General features: G+C 42.3%; 1 protein-coding gene and 1 long non-coding RNA gene across 2 annotated transcripts in view; both read right to left on the bottom strand.

Annotated features, from left to right (window-relative positions):
- The window catches only part of KCND1 (potassium voltage-gated channel subfamily D member 1), a 137230-nt gene that overhangs the window by 26770 nt on the left and 87335 nt on the right, over window positions 1-23125 (bottom strand). The gene's annotated exons all lie outside the window — the stretch shown is intronic.
- On the bottom strand, window positions 326-22796 carry LOC115463472. Its single transcript, XR_003941033.1, has 3 exons — window positions 22786-22796; window positions 20205-20207; window positions 326-392 (listed from the first exon to the last, which is right to left on the bottom strand). It is a non-coding gene; the product is annotated as an uncharacterized LOC115463472 (long non-coding RNA).

Here is a 23125-nt window from a genome sequence, read left to right as displayed (position 1 = left end):
GAGCACGCTGGAGCCGATGGACTGGAACAAGCGGGGGAAGCTGGGTCAGGCGAACTGGAACAAGCTGGGATCAGGAGGACTGCAACAAGCTGGGACACGCTGGAGTAGATTGACTGGAGCAAGCAGGGAGAAGCCTGATCAGGCGGACCGGGACACACTGGAGCCAATGGACTGGAACAGGCAGGGGGAGAGCTGGATCGGCGGACTGGAACAAGCTGGGATCAGGAGGACTGGAACGAGCTGGAACATGCTGGAGCCAGTGGACTGGAGCAGACAGGGAGAAGCTGGATCAGGCGGACTGGAACATACTGGAGCCAATAGACTTCCCGCGTATCCACTAAATCAAGCCGCCTTCCCCTCTCACTTGCGTTTCCGGAATGTGCCTTGTCCCGCTCACCATCCAAAGGGAAGAAACAGTCACACAATATATCCTTTTCTACTTCGTCTTCTAGTTCAGATAACATTTGTAGAATACTTTGCTGCTGTCACAGTTGTTCCTTCTGGTTTTCTCTACATTATAGGGAATTTTTTCTGTTTGTTCTTTTGTGGGAAGTCTGATTTTCTCCAGGGTGCACAAAGCTCCTCTCCCTCCCCTCCAAAGGAGGCTTCTATGCTGACTAAAGACTCTGGGATTGGTGACTGCTTTGCTAATGAATTAGTCATTAGAATTTAATGGAGTGTCAGGGAAGACTCCATCGCTCTCTCTCACTCAAAAACATATACCACCTTAATCTTGCCCTGCAGCCTCCCTTGCTATTCCAATACAGAGACAGACAAACAGAGCTCTCCCAATGTACCTCAATCCTGTCCTGCAGCACCCTTTGCTATTTTAGTACTGACACTCCTCTCCCCACATTCTCAAACAGCTTTGCTAAAATACCTCTATTCTGCAGCACCCCCTGCTAGCCCAGTTCTGAGACACACACATGCAGACAGACACACACATACACACACTCTCTTTACTGAGACCCAGACATAAAAACAGTTTTGACAATTTACCTCAATCCCATTCTGAAACACCTTGTTATGCCTGATTTTCTGTACTCACATTTACATCTATTTCCCTGCTTTGTGTAACAATATTGCCACAGTAGCTATGAAAGACAAATTTTCAGAGCAAGTTAAGTATCTGGTATCAATCGATGCTATGCTTTCTTCTCTACTGGGTTGCTGCTGAATGGGAAAAAAAAAGCTCTTCAATTTCATTATAGCCCATTTGTAAGGCATATAATTCTTGAGAGAGAAAGAGGGATGAAGAAAAGGATAGAGAGGGAGAAATGGATGAAAGAGAAAACAAGGGAAAGAAATGGCAGGATAGAGATAGAAGATCTATTAGGGAGGATGACAAGATGGCGGCCTGAAGGGAGTACAGTGAGTTACTCCTGGACTCGTGCTGACTCCTTTTACCTTTTTTGACTTTATTACTCTGCCTATCTTATGCCTAAACGGAGATGCAAACAGCATGCAAGCCCCATTGTACCTGTTTTGCTGGCAACTGGGCCTATGGATCGCTTCGCTGTTCCAGGGATTTCGGGATGCTTTGGGTCTTCGCTGCGAGGGGAAGCGGCACGAGGTGAACTGCTCCCCCTGCCTGAAGTAGATACATCTCTCAATCCTGAGATGAGAGATCCACCGCTAATGCCTGCAAGGGTGGAGAGAACAGGGGCATACACGCTCCACAGGGGCGGAGATAGCCCCTGCAACGGGGTCAGACCCAAGCAATGGATTGCAGAGCACTTCCAGGAGTTTGGATGTGCCATAGCATAGCGTTGGCGTTTCTGGTGAGACTACTGTGGAGAAGGAGTTGGAACTCTCTGGAGATTCTTTGCCTGAAGTAACCTCACTGAGTAAGTCTTTTCTTCCAAATAAACCTTCAACCATAACTCTAGACACTATATGGGAAGCTCTTCTGGGCTTAGAGACATCATTTCCCCCAAAATTAATATCTGTTTTGCAACAAGCTCAATCTCCCCTTGAAAGGGTATCTATAATGGAAAAGAAAGTCACAATATTTGAAGGGAAAATTGAAACTAATAGTAAAGATATAAAACAATGTCAACAAATTCAAACAAACATCATTAAAGAAAATATGTGATTGCAAAATAAAATTGAAAGCCTAGAGAATCAACAGAGATCAAAAACACCACAATTAATTAATTTCCCAAAACAGATGTCGGTTGCACCTCTAATTACCTTTAAAAAGTATATTTTTAGAGTGAGTGGAGTGAGTGGCATCTGGAGTGAAGTCCAGCAAGGGGCATGAAGGAGGCAGTTTCAGCTCTTGGGTCTTGAGAGCCATTGTTGAAGGGAGGGGGTTGGCCGGGAAAGGAGCAGGGGAGAGGAGAAGGAATGTTAAAAAGAATTCAATGTTGTTCAGAACGGTGTTGGCTTCATATAGCATGGTTTGCTTGTGAACCTTGTTTAGTGAAATGTCAGGCTATGGTTAATGTTGAAATAGCAATAAAAATAATAATAATAATAATAAAAAGCGTTTACGGGCACAGTTTACTTGTGATTGCTATGTATTTTGAAGTATATAGTACATTTTGATTTGTTCAGCCTCTAGCAATAGCAATGTTAAAATAATGTATGTCGGGATGAAGGGGAAGTTTGGAGATAAGGGAGGAAATGTTAAAAAGTTATGGACGTTGTTCAGTAATGAGTGAGGCTTCTAAATAAGAATGTTTATGTAGTCTGCTAAGTGAAGGTTATTGCTGTGGTTTCACCTGTTGAATTTCAATAAAAAACTGTTTAAACATAAAAGGTATATTTTTGAAATACTGAAAATTCCAGAGCAAGCTTGTCGTCCAGTATCAAAAATATATTATTTACAACCTTATAAGTAAAAACGGACTGATCAACCTATTTTTGAAGAGGCTGATGTTTTTGAGACTTTAAACCTCACGCAAACTATTGAAGATGATAATTTGGGTTTACAACCAGCAACATTAATTGTGACTTTCATATTACAGCCGGATGGAGACTGGATATTAAAACATAGGGAAGAAACTTTTTTGAATTATAAGATAAGAATTTTTCCTGATGTATCTCGTGTAACCCAGAAGAAGCGCCAAAATTTCCTTAAATTTCTCCCCCCTGTTCTTCAGTTGGGAGGCCTTTTTTGGTTGAATTTTCCATGTAAATGTATAGTGAAGTTGATGTTTTCTTTGATCCATTACATTTAAGTTCCTTTCTGGAATCTAGGTCAGTAATAACTCCATTTCCAATTACAGAAACGGTAATGTCATCTACACCATAGTCTGTTATTTTGATTTTTCTCATGTGAACCTCCCTTCAAGTCGCTAATAGTAGATTAGTCAATGAAAATTATCCTGAGTATTATGCCTTGTTTTCCTCTCTTAATTGTGGACTGAATAGGATAATATGTATTTTTTTTCCTTTTGACAAATTGTAATGTAACAGATTTGCTTTATTATTCCTTTTTTTCTTTTTTCTGTAACAAGATTGTTCTTGGAATTGTAGTAATAATCTTTAAAAATAAAATAAAAAGAGATAGAAAGACAAGGAAAAGGGATTGGGGGGGAGGGATTGAAGATGAGGAGTAATTGACACTTTATTCGGTATGAGGCTGATACGGATAGATCCAGGAGTAACATAAGGAAATATTTCTTTTACAGAAAGGGTACAATGGAACAAATCTGCTGATGATACATTATTCAAAGTTGTTAAATCACAAGAGGATTGTGAGACCTTACAAGGCTCGGAGCCTGGGCATCCAAATGGCAAATGAAATTCAATGTGGACAAACACAAAGTGCATGTAGGGAAGAGGAACCCAAACTATAACTACATTATGCAGGGTTCCACATTAGGGGTCACCACCCGAGAAAAAGAATGTAGGCATTATCACAGGTAATACATTGAAATCCTCTTCTCAATGTGCAGTGGCAGCTACAAAAGCAAATAAAATTCTAGGATTTATTAGGAAAGGAATGAAAAATAAAACAGAAAATATCATAATGTTTTTGCATCACTCCATGGTGCGACTGCACCCTGAGTATTGTGTGTAATTGTGATGACGGCATCTAAAAGAGAAATAGTGGAATTACAAAAGGTACAGAGAGGTGCAACCAAAATGATAAAGGGGATGGGGTGACTTACCTATGAGGAAAGGCTAAAGCAGAGGCGTTCCGAGGGGCGCTGACACCCGGGGCGGATCGCCGATGCGCCCTCCCCCTTGCAGCTCAAACCCCCCCCCCTCCCCGGCGAAGGGACACCCCTCACCCCGGTGAAAGAACCCCCCACAGGTGCACGCCGCTGGGGGGGGGGGGTGCCACATGCCGGTCAGCGTCGTTCTTTTCCATGCTCCCTCTGCCCCAGAACAGTTTCTCCTTTGGTATCATCCAAACCTTCTCTCTCTAGGAGATAGATGAAATATGAGGAAGTTTGAGCAAATGGTACCAAAGTGTCTTATTATCACGGCATGAACTTCCTTGAAAGATTCACAGTCTTTCTGTACTTCATCCAAACAGGTAGCTATTTAGGTCAAATCTGCAATCTGACTGCCAAGTTCCCTTGCAAATCATTTATGTTAATAACCACACCACTTACTTGAGAAACAACAACTTTGGCCAAATCTGACATAGCATACCATCTTGATTTGAGAGTTACAACCGGGGCTTTAGATAGCAAAACTGTAGTACTGAAAAGTCTCTCCAGAAGACACCACCAAAGTCGCAGGTACTGAAAAGTCTCTTCAGAAGACCCACCAGAATTGTTAGCCACCATCAAAAGCATCTGTGGGAGTCCATTTTCAGTTCCCTGGACCAGTTTATCTCATCCAACAACTTCCAAAAGAATGTTCTCTTCACCAAGCATCTCTCCGACATTAGCCAGCACTCCTCTGATACTCTCTCCACTTTGCACTGCATTACTCACACTTCATGGCAATAATGCAGTAGCTGCCATTGCTGAAGAACTTTGCACTTGAGATTGCAGAGGAGATTCTCTCTGATCCAGGCTCAGTGTAAATTCATGCCCTAGGGAGACCTCAGAGTCTTCCACATCACAGGCCACTCCAAGCAGGGCACCTTTGGACCTCAACACTGGAGTCTTAGCATGTACCACAAAAGAATCCAAAGATCCAGAGGAAGCAGGGACCCCTGGCTGAGTGGGGTGCACCAGTCTCTTCACCTTCTTCTTACAGAGTAAAATTATTGATAGGAAAAATGCGGTGCTGCCAAAGTTCAGCCTGCAATCACCCATGAACCTGTTGGTAAGGTCTATACATGTTTTCCTACTGCCCATAAATTTACTGACAGCAACTGTGATAGTGTCTTTCTTCAGGTTCCCTCTGACAGAGCAGAAGTTGCTGAAGAGAGAAGCTCCCAGAAGCCAGCAGGGTATGTCAGGAGAGAGGAACAGAGATAAGAATGGGAGCCTGAAGAGTCTGACAGTGAGAATGTTCACTGAGGTGAGAAAGGAGTGATGTTCATCTGTTCTGTTGATTCTCCAAGTCAATTGCCACAAGATACATATAATTCTGTATTGTAGTATGCACCTAGGCAGATGCCTGTGCATGCCCCATAGACTGGCAACTGGTACACAAACAAATTTATTGATTATCAGGACCAAGGCCAGGACCAGATTATTCTGGACCTCCAGCCCCCCTGTGTTGGTGTCCGGGGGGGGGGGGGGGGGGGGGGGAGGCTTGTGCTTGGTTGGGGAGCTTGGGGTAGGGTTACCATATGGCTCCAGAAAAAGGAGGACAGATGGGTTTTACTTCTATTGCTTTCAATTGAAGCAAAACCAGGACTGGATCAATGTGTCCTCCTTTTTCTGGAGCCATATGGTAACCCTAGCTTGGGGGGCACTAGGCCACCGACCAGGGCCTTAGCCATTGGGGGGTCCGGGGGTCCACTGGACCCCCAGGACTGACAATGGCAGCCCGGGCTGACAGTGACACATGAGCTGCATGGCTTGGATGGGGGGAGGGGGAAGGAGAGGGGAGAAGAGAGAGCTCCGAGCTGGCGTAGGGTTAAGGCACTATTCCGCCTGTATGATCAGAGCGCAATGCTCTGATCATACGGGTGGAAATGCCACAGAACTCGTTGTTTGTTGTGCCAGGGCCCTCTCTTCATCCCGTGCTGGTAAATGCAGGTGCTAGTCCAACGCTAGTAGCCTCTACCATCCTCATTTATCTTTGATCATTGGCCCCTAAGGGTGACAGGATTAAACACAGTTCTCCCTTGTTTTCCTCCTGCTGTGATAGCAGATAGGCAAATGTATCCTTTGATGAGATTAATTTACAATTCTGCAGTGAAACAATGGTGCATCCCAGGGGGTCTGAGCTCTGATATTAAGTCATTGATTGGGACACAGAGATAACAGGGATTCTCAAGGGGAGATTGTGACAAGGTAGTAGCCAGAGCTTGTCACAAGAGTGAGGAAAGAGCACCAGCTCAAAACCCGGAATGGTTCTGCCTGAATGGAATAGGAGCCTGTACTTCCAAAACCTTCCTCTAGAGGGCAGGGATCTGTTAGAGCAGCCCTTAGGAATAAGACTCCCCACCAAGGAGAAGGTAGTTGGGGGAAAGCTACCCATTTTGACAGCCAGAGGAAGTCCTAGGGAAATATGCTAGTTCCTATAGGGGGGAAACCATACTGAAGGCCTCCTGACTGAAGAGGAGTGGGGTGTGGCCATTCCCAGCCAGCTGAAAGCATGCTGAGCTGAGCAACAGGGGGAGAAGAGCCCCAGCCCAGAGAAGGGGAGGGAGTCCCAGAGAGTGAAGCCCTCACACAGAGAGAAAGGCCAGCCGGGAGTAGATGGGCTACCCAACCCAGGGCAAGAAGGGACCCTAAACTAAGAAGCTGTGCCAGGAGACTCTGAAAAGGAATATGGTTCAAGCACATGGAACTAGCAGAGGCCGATGAGCCGGAGTGAAAAGGAAACTCCCCTTTTTATACTAACCCCGAAAGGCACTGGGATAAGTCCTTAAATAATATTGGATTGTATTGGGATGGCAGCGCTTAAGGCTAGCCAGAGTGTATTGTTTTTTCTCCTGTGGTAGCTGAGGGTGGGCAGTGTCCATGGAACACCACCGCAAGGAAGGTGGCTGCCCCAGCTCTGATGGCAGAGATAGAAAAGCCCCAGAGCTGGATATTTTTCTGTTGCTATTTTTTGTTTGCAAAGAGTGGAAAAATAGTGTGGGAACTCTAAAGCTTTGTGCTAGATGCTGTTGGACTGTATAAACCCTTAAGAAGCCGTGTGGGAGACCTTTTAAGACCTGAATACTGCTGGGTGAATCTGGTCTAGAAAGCCGTGTCTTGTTGGAAAATTAATGCACTGGAGGGGCACTGAGAAGCTACAGGACTGTGTTGGTGGAAGATAGAGCTGGGAAAGGGGCCCACGTGGGCAAACTGTTGGAAGCCTCGGTAGGATACTGCAGAGCTAATTTAGCTGTTCATGAGAAGAATGTGTTTTGTTATGGGTACTGCAATAAAATTTATGTTGAGCACTGAGAAAAGTGACTTCTTCATACTTGTGCTGAGGGAGATTAGGTGGAGGGGGCCCATCACAAGATGTACAAAGGTCCCCGGAAAGAACCGCCTGTTATTTCCACCTCGGTAAACATTACTGAGCTGGGAATACCTAGGGTTATCATATGGCTCCAGAAAAAGGAGGACAGATTGAGCCAGTCTGGGTTTTACTTCCATTGCTTTCAATGACTTAAATATAAGTCTGGAGCCTTCTGATGACGTCACTGGAATGCATAAATTGGAGTGCATGACAACTTCAGCGTTTTTAGCATTTTTCTCACAATTTGAGCAGGTAGAAATGTGAAATTTGATGCGATTTTGCTCAGCACATTAAAACTAGGCCATCGGTTTTGAAATTGTTGCACTTTTGTATTGTTTAGCATTTTTGAGCCAGTATAAGCACTTTTATATTTAAATGAACAGTTTTTGTAATGCAATGTAATATGGTTCTTGTATCCCACAAACTCCCACAAAACAGTGGTTTAAAGTGTATAACAAATGACTGGGAATAAAAAAGGAAAGCTGTTCTGACAAGCGGTTAAACAAGAAATATGTTAAATAAATACATTTTCAAATTTTTATGAAAAGAATAATAAGAGGGAGAGACTGATAGCGAAAAGAATCTTCTAGGACGTTCTTAAACCTGAGTCCCCAAAAAGATGGAATAATTAGAAGATATGGGTCTTGTATGATTAGAAGGAAATGAAAATAGTCCAAGTAGATATTCCGGAGTGGACCCATCAAACATCTTAAAAACTATACCGTGCCAAAGTGCTTTTTAAATGAAGATTTTTATACTAGGATACATATTTGGCAATAGTTTAATTTGTGTTTACAAACTTTTTTTTTTACTCATTGACCTTTCACCTTTTTGGCTACTGGCATAGGTGTGTTACACTGGAAAAGGAGCTGGTAAGTGGTTCCCCTCTCCTTTTTTCATTCTCTCTGTGGTTTTGATTTATAAAGAAAGTATAATGATAGTATTCTGTTTTGGACTGAGTAGGTGACACCTTCTAAAGTCAGCACTTAGGTATGTCGTTTATTCATTTTACTTTTTTAATTAGTGTATATGCAAAAGTTTGATTCATGTTTAAATTATGGTCTAGAATGTTTTAATTTGCATTTATAGGCTTTTGAATTTGGTTCTTAATGTCACTTTATAGTTATGATTTTAGTGCTATGGCATATTTACAAAATTGATATTTTGTTATGTTGGTACTGTCACTGTATATTTGTTGTTCAGATGATCTTATGATTTTGCTAACTTTTGTTGTTTTATGTATTTATTAACAGTTATTACTGTGGCTCTGATGCAGCCCTTAGGAGGGCAAAACATGGCCGTTTCGGGCTTTTAATGTGTTTTTATACTTATGTGGTGAATAAATACTTCTGTTGATGGACAATCTTCTATGCCCTGCTGTTTTCTCGTAATGGATATCTTGTATCGATCTACTTTTTATTGCTGTTGTTCTGGATCTCTTGCTGTTTCTTGGGGCTAATAATATGCTGGCACAGCTACAGGCCTAATGTTTCTTGGATCTACATTGGCTCGAAGGTTTTCCTTAGCTAGCAGAAATGTAAAACCTAAGACTCTTTTTCTCTGTGGAATCTCTGTTTTATATCCTGGGTTGACTCTGCTGCCACCAGAGCCTCCCACTGATTCCACTGGATACTCCTTTTGCTCTACCAGTTTCTTGAAACTATCAGCCTTCTCTTGAGAGTCAGAACTTGCACCTGGCACCCACTAGACTGCCTGCCTACAGATGAGGTCAATCAGAAGTGTTATTATATTGGTGGTTTACAGCAGAGGCACGGAGAATTCAGGCAAGCACTCCTTACTGCTGAATTCCTCAGGGCTGCTGCATACATTTTTAATGATAGTCAGTAAAATCCCTCAGACCATCATTTAAAATGTTTCTCAGGAGCTGGAAACCCTGTCTAAGGTGTGGTGAAGGTCAAAATCATTTCAGAATTCAAGAAGAATTCAGAAGATCCTTATTTGCAGCAATGGGAGAGGTAAGTTGGAGATCTGGTAGGCAACAGGAAAATGATAGGTCAAGGGGCCTAAAAACATTGCTGAGGCATTATCTTCTTCACATACAATACATATTATTTGTATGTGCATTAGTGTTCCCACATGGTATGAGTAAAACAGCAAATAGCTTAAAAAAGCAAATTACCTCATTAGGTATTAATGAGGCTTAATGCAACCCTCCAAATGCACTGAAGGTGTAGCCCCCAAACATGATTGGTCCTTTGGGGGTCCTTTTACTAAGGTGCGCTGAAAAATGGCTTGCGGTAATGTAGGTATAGGTTTTGGGCGCGCGCTGATCCATTTTTCAGCGCGCCTGTAAAAAAGGCCTTTTAAAAATTTTTGCTGAAAGTGAAAGTGCGGTAAAATCAAAATTGCTGTGCATCCATTTTGGGTCTGCGACCTTGCCACCAGCCATTGACCTAGTGGTAAAGTCTCATGCGGTAACTGGGCGGTAATGACCTACGCACATCAAATGCCACTTGGCGCACGTCCGAAAATAAAAATAATTTTTCAGCCGCGCGTATCGGACATGCGTTAAAAATGAAATTACTGCAAAAGTCACATGGTAACCGGGCAGTAACTCCATTTTGGTGCGCGTAGACGCTTGTGCAACTTAGTAAGAGGGCCTCTTGATTTTTTTCACCACTGGTGGCAAAAGGAAAACTGGTCCTCTCCTGCCAGCAAAAATTAAGACAACCTTTTCAAGGGGTAAGTTGCGTCTGGAGATGGGGACCAGAGGGTCAACATTTTCAGGTGTGGAGAGAGGGAGAAGCGGCGAGGACTGGGAAGGCCCAGACCTTTTTGAGCAAGGAGGTGGTTCTCCACACTAAACAACCCTTTTCATCTTAGCCAGCTTAATGGATTCCTAAATGGATATATGTCTTTATCTGCTATCATATTCTGTGCTTTGAAGATGTGCAAAAAATCCTGCATGAGTGAGCCTCCACAGGAAATACCAGTACCAAATTACTATTCTGTATTACATATAGATCATCAGATAATACGAGATACAACCAGAGACCAGAAAAATGTGACAGACAAGTAAAAATATAACCCCACTAATCACGGGTGCCACCAGTCTGATTAAAAAGAATCTCCCAGTGCATCTCAGTTTGTTCCACCCTATGAGTTTCACAACACAGCTTCTGTTGACACAAATCAATTATTAAGCGCATTGGCAGTAAATTTAAGAGATTGTCATCATTTTCACCATACCCAGAGTTGTAAGTGAGGTTCATTCCTGTCAGGCTGTGTACACAGTAAACCCAAGGGCTTCTCCCTCTGGAGCTTTGACATGTCATTTTAAGATCACCATCCCATAGTGAAAATCACCAGAAAAGTGACACCATACAGAATACATTTGACTGATCTCTACTGTAATCAGAAGCATCCCAGAATGATGTCTGGACAGTGGACCAGTGGGGCATTACAAGGATATGTGTGGTATCACTAATGGCATGTCAGTCCCATATGCCAGTCCCAAGGCAAACTGCTAAAAAAATGTATTGCAAAATGCAGGAACTTTTGAAAGAAAAGTAAAATAAGCTCTTGTTATTGGGGGCTGCCAAAAATCCCTTGTTATAAGGAATAGCATCTCCTTTTTTGCATTTATATATAGTATGGATCTGGCCCTTGTATTTCAGCCACAGTATTTGGAACTCTACCTGCAGAAATGACAGCAGTTTCAGCCTTCAACCTTTGACCCCAACGAGTGGTTCAATGGCTTTTTAAACATCTAGCATTAAAAAGTGGAGGCAAAGATAGTAGCACTAATAGTAGAAAAAAACTCAATACAAGTAACTGCAAGATTGCCAAGAAGCTACATGATATTTGGAGAGGAACTGGCTGCAAGTTCAAGCTCCTGGTAGGGGGCTTCTGTTGCATTTTATTTCTTTATTATTTAGATCTATCACACCTTTTTCAGGGGTAGCTCAAGTTGAGTTACATGTAGGTATAGAGGGTATTTCTCTGTCCCTGATCTTGCCCAAGATCACAGGAAGTAGAAGTGGGATTTAAACCAGACACCTCTAACCACTAGGCTACTTCTCCACTGTGGGTGGGTGCTTTGTAGATGTTTCATATCATTCAGAGAAGGCTTGCAGACACCCCACGCCTCAGTAGCTGATCCTCTCTAGTGAGGAAGCTTCATTGGGAGCGCAAGAAGGCCAAGCAGAGAGGAAGGAAAAAAGCAGTAAAAGGGGTCCTTGTACTAAGGTAAGCTACCAGATTTAGCGTGCATCAACAAATTAGTGTGCATTAAGTGCCATGCGGCCCATAGGTATACAATGGGCTGTGTGGCATTTAGCACACACTAATTGTTAGCGTGTACTAAATCTGAAAAAAAAACTTCAATTGTGCAAATCTATGCAAATGTATAATTAAGATATAATCAGTATATAACCAATGAATTTGTGATTTATAACAATATAAATATATTGACATACATAAGAATAAGATAGAACCTGCATATTAAAAGGTTGAAGAAAAATTATATTGTAGTAACCATAAGTGTTAGTAGGATTGACATAATTGAAGTACTGCCAAGATGATACTTTCAAACCGAAAACGAAACAAATTGTACCAGTTGATCTTAAGACTCAGATAATTTGATGGCCTCATAGAATACCTTCTGGAACGGATGGTACCAAGGTACGTTAACCCTGGTGTCACCCTATGGGATAGGGTGAAGAGGGGAATGTTAATATATGGCCTAGCTTTAAGGCTACCACTGGAATAGTGATGGCCAAAGCTATGCAGCCTAAAAACAACTGAAAAAGTACTGACTAGGCCAAACAACAAGTAAATGATTTAATATTTGAGAATCTGCAAAAAGCAGGTCTGAATAATGACTTCTGACACAAATTGGTACAATTTTTAAATCAAATATAGCACCTGTAATGAAAGATCAGATGAATAAAATGGAGCTTATTAGTTTTGGTATACAATGATACAGAGGTAATACAGAGTTCATGAGAAAGGTATGAAAAGTATTGCAGCCGGAAGATGTGAAACTGTTATCTCAACGCTTCCCAAAACATGTTGATAATTAGCAGTAGCTGAGAACGGAAGGAGTTGGGTACATCAGATAGCAGATCGCATGGGAAAGTATGATCTCAGAAAGTGAGAAAGATTAGGAGCAAGGTATCTCACCATTCACTTCTATGGAGAAGATAGGGTATAAAAGAGGAGAGATTTTGGCTCAGTTTGAGAGTCCTCTCCAAAGCTTCTGTCAGACGGCGAAGCCCTGTGCGGCTGAAACCAGAATCTGATGTCTGTATTTGTATCAACTTGAAGACCTGTGTTTGGGTAAGAAATAAAATGTACCTATCTATCTAAACCTATCTCTGTCTCTATTTTTATTGATTCTATCTTCTCTTTACCTAACATTTAGCCTAAGGTAGATCACATACAAGTGACACTCAGTTTTGGACAGAAAGCAGTAGTTATGGGAATTAGTTTTCAATTACGGCTCCTAATGCCACCCCAGAACAGACCCCCTTATGATTGGGTGACAATGGAGGTTAGAGAAACTATACAGAACCTGATATATGAACTAAGTACCTTTAGTCCCCCATGTGACGGAGTCAGAAAGAGGTCTATAAGAAGAGGTAAATAAAAACAGCACCTTAGTGAAAGGACCCCAAAGAGAGTTATGTATTACTATCCAGACAATTAAACCAGTAGCTCAACATTCCATTCACCTAGAACTTTCCCTAGTTTCTTAAATGCCACTTCCGTACCTTGCCATATGGTCCTGGTGACCCTTGACTGCCTTCCCTTAGTTGCCCTATTGTCCAGGTTTTTCTCTTTTGTGTATGTGCCTAGCTGTTCGGATATGCTGATTTGACTAGATGGGTTTTTTTGCTCATCTGATTGAGCTCATGTAGGTCTGTGGCCTACTTTACTATCTGACAATGGAGTTCCTTTCTTTATCTTTGCTGTCTTACATTTGTGCACCGCTTACATCTGCCTGTCAGAATATGCGGTATAGAAAGTTTTAATAAACACAAACACACAGCATCACCAGTGGGAGTTAAGACCCTTTTTATAACTGCATTGAACGTTTCGTCACCACCATAGCATAAACATAAGCAAACTCAGCAGGAATAAGAAATCAAGGGCTCCTTTTACTAAGTGGTGGTAAACCCAACGTGGGCTTACCGCTCGCTATACAGCAGCAGCCTGACGGTACTTCCCACCCCTAGCACACTATTTCTGGTGCTACAAAAATTTATTTATTTTTGTAGCACCGGAGTGTACCTGGCAGTAATCGGGCAGTGCCGTGTGCTGCCCAGTTACCACCGGGTTAACTTGGGAGCCCTTACCGCCACCTCAAAGCTACTTGCTGCCCGGCCATTTCCTGTTGGAAAGCGAGACTTATCTTTTACCAGCTGTGGTAAAAGGGGGCCTCGGCACGTGTGTCAAACACGTGCCAATGCCAGCACCGGCCTTCTTTTGCCGCAGCTTGGTAAAATGGGCCCTGAAAGAAGGATCAATGCAAAACAGTAATACACTCCAAAAACAGCTGGGTCAAATAAAGAAAACAGTGTTAGCTTGACTATTTTGAATATAATCATCCACAGGATGTCATATCTTAAGGATGGACATCATTCTGTTTCCTTTCTCAGCAGTCACCAACTCATATATACAAACTGTACAAATGTTATTCCACCAGAACTGGAAACTTAACATTGTCAAATCTCTTCAGGTACTAAGAATCATCTGTAGAGCCAGTGATAAGAATAAAAATCCAATAGTTGTTCCTTACTTGATGATAGATCATTCTGGAATTCTGGAATCCAGTTAAAGCAAAACTTAAATGACCTCATAACTGGAGAGAGCTTTGATGGCAGCTTCAGGGGCTGGAAAGCATGACCTAGGCCGAACAGACTTCTACAATCTAAGGGGTACTTTTACTAAGGTGCGCTAAAAAATGGCTTGCGGTAGTGTAGGTGTGCACCGATCCATTTTTCAGCGCGCCTGTAAAAAAGGCCTTTTAAATTTTTTGCCAAAAGTGGACGTGTTGCAAAATCAAAATTGCCGCACGTCCATTTTGGGTCTGCAACCTTACCGCCAGCCATTGACCTAGTGGTAAAGTCTCACGTGGTAACTGGGCGGTAATGACCTGTGTGCATCAAATGCCACTTGGCGCACGTCCAAAAATAACATTTTCGGACACGTATATTGGACGCGCGCCAAAAATGAAATTATCACAAGAGCCATGTGGTAGCTGGGTGGTAACTCCATTTTGGCACGCATTGGGCGCACGTGGACGTTTATGCGGCTTAGTAAAAGGGCCCCTAAGACTCACAAATGGGAAAAACAGATCAGAATCAAGGCTGGAGTGGGCTTCAATGCCAACTCCAATAGTTGTGAAGAAGAATCGGTGCCTGGCAGACTTCTACAGTCTGTGCTGTGCCCAACTGTGGAATGCTTTACCCAAATCAGTAAAATCTACCCAGAACTACTTAAATTTCAGAAAATTATTGAAGTCCGTCTTGTTCAAGAAGGCTTATTCTACAGGTTCAACATAATTCTGATTAACTCCTAGTTTAATCAAGGTTCTTGGACGCTAATTATCTTTATTATCTCCATTATCTTTTACACATTGTTGTTTAAATGATGTTTACTATCTTACTTTTACACTGTTTAATTGCACTTTCTGTACTGTAGCCTTCTTACAGATTCATGTAAGCCACATTGAGCGGGAAAATGTGGGGGTATAAATATATTAAATAAATAAATAAATAATTGGCAGGGAGAGACAGATAACATATACCAGTGTTTAATCATGAAGTGGAACCTGTGCAGAGTGGCAATTTCAACTCTGGCCACCTTGTTGGGCAAACTGGATGGATCGTGCAGGTCCTTATGTGCCGGAATATACTATGTTACTATGTAATGCACTATCACAATCTAAAGGCAAAATTTTAGCAATGGTTTCCCCTGCCTTTTTCTAAGATGAATAGATACTTGTGCAAGAACACATGCGTGATAATACCCGAACAGCAACATTACCAGACACTTGCTCTTGTCCTCCAGAGTTTCCAAGGGGTCCAAGATCAGATGAGCAACAAAAAATAAAGATTGGTTTAGACTTGCACAGACTGTTTAATAAAGCTGTACCAAAAACATCCCTCTCTATAAAGTGCTCTCCTGCTTCCGTGTCTTGTTTCCACACTCTTTGTAACCCAGCATTGCCGAGAAGAATGAATCACTTATAACTGTTTATAAAAAAAGCAATGCAGCATTATCTAAGATATATACTAGTTTGCAATAATCCTGAAGCATCAGCTAAATTACCAAAAGCTATTCCACACTTTTTATAAGACAGTGGGGAAGTTGTAGCCACTTAAATTCCTGTGTACTGGCAAGTCCAAATCTTGCAGGAAGCCTCTTTAAAAGACAACAATTTTCCATTTCCAATAGCTTTCCTATCTGTTCCTCTTGGCTGCTGCAGCTGCCACTTATCACCACTTTATCTATTTTAAATCAGGAGTTAAACCAAATGGAAATATTGAGGACTTTTCCCATGAGACCTTTGTGAGCATATTCAATTGTACCAATGCATTATGAGTAGCCTGGATTATACAGAAGGAACGCAGTAGAATAAATAACTTGATTCAACGGAAGGAGACTTACTAAGGGCTCCTTTTGCAAAGCCACACTAGTGATTCTAGCGAAGCAAATGCAATGAAGCCTATTCAGTTCCTATGGGCTTCGTTGCATTTGCCACGCCAGAATTGCAGCTTTGCAAAAGGAGTCCTAAGTCTTTTCCCACTAATTTGTTTATTATTTATTAAGATTTATTTTTTGTCTTTTTGAAGAAATGCATTGTGCAGCAAGCGTAACTGGTCATAGGCAATTTACAGTTATAGGTGTTCTTTTACCAATCTGCGGTAAGCACTGGCACATGTTTACCGCAGCTTAAAAGGATTTACCATAGGGCACGCTCAGGTATCCTGCAGTAAGTTCCTGGTTAGCGTGCACACACCACACACTAAAAAATTATGTTTATTTTTACCATAGAAGGGGTGTGTCTGTGGTAGAGAGTGTTTCAGCGGTAATCAGTGCAGCTACATTGCCACATGCTGATTAGTCCTCAAACAGGGCAGACCAAGATCAAAGAGTAACACAATATTTATTAAAACAAATGCCCGACGTGGCCACATTTCGCCTTCCAGAGGCTACGCCAGGGGCTGTACTTTCCACTGAAAGAACACTTATAAAATAAAATAAAAAACTACAGAAATCATAAAATCATACATCTCATATATATATAACAACCATATAAGTTAGCCAAATCTTAATAAAAACCAATCAATATAAAAACTAATATAATAATGCATTCTAAACACATGGAGTGGAGGAGTGGCCTAGTGGTTAGGGTAGTGGACTTTGGTCCTGGGGAACTGAGGAACTGAGTTCAATTCCCTGCACAGGCAGCTCTTTGTGACTCTGGTCAAGTCACTTAACCCTCCATTGCTGCATTGAGCCTGCCATGAGTGGGAAAGTGCGGGGTACAAATGTAACAAAAATAAATGCATTATGCTCCACAGAATACACATAATTCAACAATCAACATAAGTTAGTATAAATGAAAGCATAAATATGGAATATTAGATAAAACAACTTTCTAAAAAAGCTTAAAAGGGACACATACCCATTAGGGTCCCAAACAGCAGTTCTGCTATTAGGTGCATGTACCCTTGGGACCTAACAGGTACATGTCTCTTAGGAGCTTTTTAGGTCTGCATGTGAGGGGAAAGGCTTTATGATACAGGAAAAAATCAGAGAAGCCAACCCTTCCTCTATCTTTGGATGTTTTTAAGTTTTTTTTTCAGAGCAGTTCTTATGACCTGAAGCCTGTTTTTAAAGTGTAGTATCCAAAACAGAAAAGGACTACTTTCATATTGACTAGCAATATGCGATCTAAATCTTTATTCACACGTGTTAGACACTTAAACCCAAGTTGTGACCATGTAAAACTGAAATCTCTTCTGCTTTCTTCAATGCATTGAGTATTCATTGGCATAATATTGTATTTATCCAAATTCAATTTAAATCTGGTAAATTCCTTAGCTAAACAGCAAAATATAATTAGTATAGGCTACTACTGTGCATTGTAATAGTTTTTGTGTAGGATTTTTTTGTAGGACCTAAGGCCTCCACTGATCTGCTCAGCATACTTCCATCATGAGACCTTTAAGTGCATGAGAGAGCTAATTTTACAACAAAGTACCTATGTGAAAAGTAAAAAAAAAAAAAAAAAAAAAAGGAACCTATGTTACAAAGACAATGTAAGCATAATATCTGCCTTTATAAAATGGGCTCGTACAATGGCCCCCTGCAGCACATATTGTGGTAGCATCCCCATATGTAAATAGCAGCTCATACACATGTAAAAGCCATGTTAGAAAGGGATACCACATTAGTGGGCGGATGCTCAAAACCTAATGCCGGTGCTAGAGGCGACTAGTGCCAGATTAGCGCCAGCGCAGAATGCTCAGAAGGCTCCAGCGCAGGAAACAACGTGTGCACCAAAGATTAACGCAAATTGCATTGCGGCTGGGGAGGCTTAGCCTCCCCAAGCCTTCGATACCGGGTGCCTATGCTTCTGGCAAAGTAATGGGCCAATGCCCAGAACTCCGGTCCTATAGGGATCAGTGCCGGAAAATACTATGGAACAAGTGAACAAAAATAACTTCTCAATGCTCAAAGTTAACAGCATGCAAATGATATGTGCGCTGTACAATGGGGATGAACATGCCTACCGCATGTGCACAAGACTTTTACAGTAAGCAAAGCTTTTGTGCACACGCTCATTCAAATCCTGAAGTGCAGGCCCACAACAGTGCTGTTCTGCTCCTTAAATATAAGCTTTTCAATGTTTTCAGTTGAAAAGTGTATATTTAAGCGCAGAAAACAAGTGCCAATGTGTGCTTCCATTTTTGATTTTGGTCAGACTCCCGCACATTTGTTCCTCACCACTGACGCTCAGAGGCCTGAACAGGCTTCTTCCCTCTTTCAAATACAATCAAAACTGGCACATTACAGAAGGAAAATCATGAGAAATCCTCTCTTCTAACCCCTCAATGTGACCTTGGAGCTGGCAGTAGATTTCCAGCGTTAGGGCAGGGTTTCTTGTGTGCTGTTTCTCTGAGCATTGGGAGGGAATAGCTAATGACCTCATTTACTTCCATTTGACTACATTTAGCGAGCTGGCTCCTCCCCCTCCCTCCGGATCCGGTCCCGATCCCTCATGTTACCGACCTGACTCTTCATCTTCGGAGCTGTCAGCACTAACTCTCCCCCGCTGCACTGGCGCTGCCGGCGTTCACGCTTTAAAAATGGCCGCCGAGACTTCCAGAGGCGGCCTCGCGAGACTTCTGCTGAAGTCTTGGAGGCCGCCCTGTAAGTCTTGGCGGCCATTTTGAAGCGCGAACGCCGGCAGCGCCAGCACAGCGGGGTAGAGTTACGCTGACAGCTCAGAAGAGTCAGGTCGGTGACGTGAGTGGACCGGATCCGGAGGGAGGAGGGAGGGGGAGGAATTCGCCGAACAACTCGGGAGGGGGTGGCAGGGGAGAGAAGGGAGTCCCTGGGCATTTGTGGAAGGAGGGGAGAGAAGGGTCGCTGGGTATAATGGGTGCATGCAGGGCAGGGGAGAGGAGGATCACTGCTGGACATGGGTGGATGGAGGGCAGGGGAAGGAGGGTCAACTGGTATGGGTGCATGCAGGGGAGAGGAGGATCACTACTGGACATGGGTGTATGGAGGGCAGAGGAGAGGAGGGTTGCTGTGTATGGGTGCTTGCAGGGCAGGGGGAGAGAAGGGTCACTGGACATGAGTGGATGGAGGGCAGGGGAGAGGAGGGGAGAGAGAAAAAAATGCTGGACATGGATGGAAGGGAGGGAAGAGTGAGGAAGGAGATGAGATGAGGGAAAAGAAAGAAAGGAGAAAAACTGCACATGGATGAAGAAAATAGGCAGAAGCTGAGGACAAGAAATGAAGAAGAAAGGAGGAAAGGAAAGAAAGAAATGGAAAGGATGCCCTGGAAACGGAGTTAAGAGGACAGATAGCAGCAGAATCTGATACTGGGCCAGCATGATCAGAAAAACAGTCACCAGACAACAAAGGTAGAAAAAAATCATTTTATTTTCATTATAGTGTTTGGAATATGTTCACTTTGAAAATCAGGTGCTCAACATTAAAAGTTTATATTTATTTACTTATTTATGGCATTTTATCCCACATTAAACATGAATTAGGGTGTTTTGTGGCTCTACATGAGAATTGTGATATTATGATCCCTTGTTTCATATTGTTGACGGTCTGCATTTTCCGTATGGGTGGTATATTGGTGTATTAGGTTCTGCCCAGTGTAATATTTATGGTACAGTAAGGTTCTGAGTGTGTTTTTGCACAAAATTGTGCATAGTGTTTTGCAGTTGAGCGATTGTGGTTAGTATATGCTTTGAGCAACCACTTTATTCTTTGACATATGATACATATCTAATATCTATATTTAATAAAAGGTATTAATTGTGACTTTTATTTTTATTTATTTATTTTTTCTGTGTGTTATCAGACAATTATGGATTTAAGCTCCACCCCTGGCTCCACCCCTAACCCCGCCCCCTTTAGCCTCCCCAAACAGTTGGGCCACCGACCGCCTATGAGCAGGAGGTGTGGTAGGGGAGGGAAGAGGGAGTAGCATAGGCAGGTCTAACATAGCAACACAGGTTCTCCATCTCACAAGGGCAATCCACATAGATAAGAAAAAAAATGATGAGGGCTGAATGAAAAGTAATGCCTCTACCTCAATAACTTTTGTTTAAATGAAGATATCGTAATGAATAAAAAACAAAAATAATGCTTGAAACTTGATTATGGATTAGGGAACTAAAGCCAATGATAGACGGGCTTTTACGGTCTGTGTCCTGAAAAAGGCAAAAGACATGAAGATTGTCTGCTTATTGTATATCACTTATTATCATATGCTTCGAGTGAGGGTGCTGTGCATCTCAAGGGGGAGTGGAAACATCTTAATGTTAAGATTAGCAAGTTAAATACTGTTAGCAATATTTTTAGATATAATTAGGGCTGTTCATCGATTCAAATTTGTAATCACGATTACAATTTTTAATCGCATGGTTGATCACATAAAGAGGGTCTTTTACTAAGACGCGCTCACGGTTTTAGCGTGCGCTAAAAATAGGCATGCACTAAACGTTAGAGATGCCAATGCATTCCTATCAACAATCTTTTATTACCCAGCTGCAAATGCTTCTTATCAATATCCTCACAAAAATCTTAAAGGGTACTGAGTATTGGATCCATCAGATAACCATGTCACCACCATTCAGGCTATATGTGCCAGGCATTTTCTTATGGTGGGCATGTATTTGTCATTGATCCATAGTTTTTAATATTTAAACTTTCACCCATTTATTTAAATCTTCAATATTCTCTCTTATGATAAAAAAAATACACTTTTCTTTTTTACTTCTTATATGAATTAATCATCTCGGAGACATCATTTGATCCGACATGAAGTCATGTTTCGTACAAAATGCTGTGTCAAGGTACGTCTCCTCTACATGAGCTGGAAACATATCCGTTGCTCTCTCTGTTTCAAAATGGCCGCCTATGCATTCCTATGGGCATCTCCAACATTTAGCGCATGCCCAATTTTAGCATGCGCTAAAAACGTGAGCACGCCTTAGTAAAAGACCCCCAAAGTGTCCCCCTCACATTTTCACTTGTATAGTGCAAAATATAGACTGCAGATGTCAGTTCTCAAAACTGACATATTGTACTTCAGTTACTAAACTAAAAATAAAATCATTTGTCTTACTTTTGTTGTCCGGTGATTTTATTTTTCTAATCATCTTATTCCCTGTCTTTGGTTCTGTTCCTCTGTCTGTGCTCTGAACTCTATTTTCAGGGCCTCCTCTCTCCTCACTATTTCTTTTCTCTCCTTCTCTCCTCCTTCACTTTTCCCCCTAGAACATCTTTCACAGCCAACTTTCTACCATTTTTCTTCCTCCTTAAAGGAGAGAGCAGCATGATGCGATTAATCGAGTTAAAATTATTAGTGAAAGTAAAAAATGTTAACGTGATTGCGATTAATAGCTTTGAATGAACAGCCCTAGTTATAATATATTGTCCCACGACTGAATCATATTTAACTACCTATATGTGGTTGGCAATTTTCTAACCAGTGTTTAAGCATGAATGACTACAACCTGCACAGAGAGGTGGGTGCAGCTTCACCTTTATTAGACAGAGTAGGTGGACCATAAAGGCCTTTATCTGCCATCATGTACTGTGTTACTGTTTTACAGTATACATGCCTGCTTATAATCGAACGAGAAAAACGCCCAAGTTCCGACCTAAATCGGGAGATGGACGTTTATGTCACAAAAACGAATAACGCGGTATAATCGAAAGCCGAACTTGGACGTTTTCAACTGCACTCCATCGCGGAAGCGTTGACGGGGGCGTGTCAGATGCGTGGTGAAGGCGGGACTGGGGCATGGTTATCACCCAAACAGAGATGGGCGCCTTTCGCTGATAATGGAAAAAAAGTACGCGTTTGTAGCTAGAATTTAGGGCACTTTTCCTGGACCCTGTTTTTTCACGAATAAGGCCCCAAAAAGTGCTCTAAATGACCAGATTACCACCAGAGGGAATCGGGGATGACCTCCCCTGACTCCCCCAGTGGTCACTAACCCCCTCCCACCACAAAAAATGATGTTTCACAACTTTTTATTTTCACCCTCAAATGTCATACCCACCTCCCTGGCAGCAGTATGCAGGTCCCTGGAGCAGTTGTTAGGGGGTGCAGGGGACTTCAGGCAGGTGGACCCAGGCCCATCCCCCCCTACCTGTTACAATTGTGCTGCTTAATGCTTAGTCGTCCAACCCCCCCAAACCCACTGTACTCACATGTAGGTGCTCCCCTTCACCCCTTAGGGCTATAGTAATGGTGTAGACTTGTGGGCAGTGGGTTTTGAGGGGGATTTGGGGGGCTCAACGCACAAGGGAAGGGTGCTATGCACCTGGGAGCTCTTTTACCTTTTTTTTTGTTTTTGTAAAAGTGCCCCCTAGGGTGGCCGGTTGGTGTCCTGGCATGTGAGGGGGACCAGTGCACTACGAATCCTGGCCCCTCCCACGAACAAATGCCTTGGTTTTATTCGTTTTTGAGCTGGTCGCTTTCATTTTCCATTATCACTGAAAAACAAAAACGCCCAGCTCACAAATTGTCGAATAAAACATGGACGTCTATTTTTTCGAAAATACGGTTCGGTCCGCTCCTTCACTGACCCGTTCTCGGAGATAAACGCCCATGGAGATAGACGCTTTCGTTTGATTATGCCCCTCTATATGTATTTACTTTTCTACCTAGTCACCACCATTTGCCACACATTTCTGCCATCGATGAACAAGGTTTTGAAAGCTGGGCTGAGGTTCTGGCCATCTCCTTGCCTCTGGAATGGCTAGATCCATCTTCTTGCCTCTGGAATGGCTAGATGCAGACTCTGTGCAGAAGGTAATAATTCTCTTTTAAGAAACTGAACTGTAAATT

The sequence above is a fragment of the Microcaecilia unicolor genome, chromosome 2 (assembly GCF_901765095.1).
Source record: "Microcaecilia unicolor chromosome 2, aMicUni1.1, whole genome shotgun sequence".
In the NCBI taxonomy this organism is placed as follows: Eukaryota; Metazoa; Chordata; class Amphibia; order Gymnophiona; family Siphonopidae; genus Microcaecilia; species Microcaecilia unicolor.
Note: the sequence above shows the minus strand (reverse complement) of the source record. Positions and strands in the feature narration are given on the sequence as shown.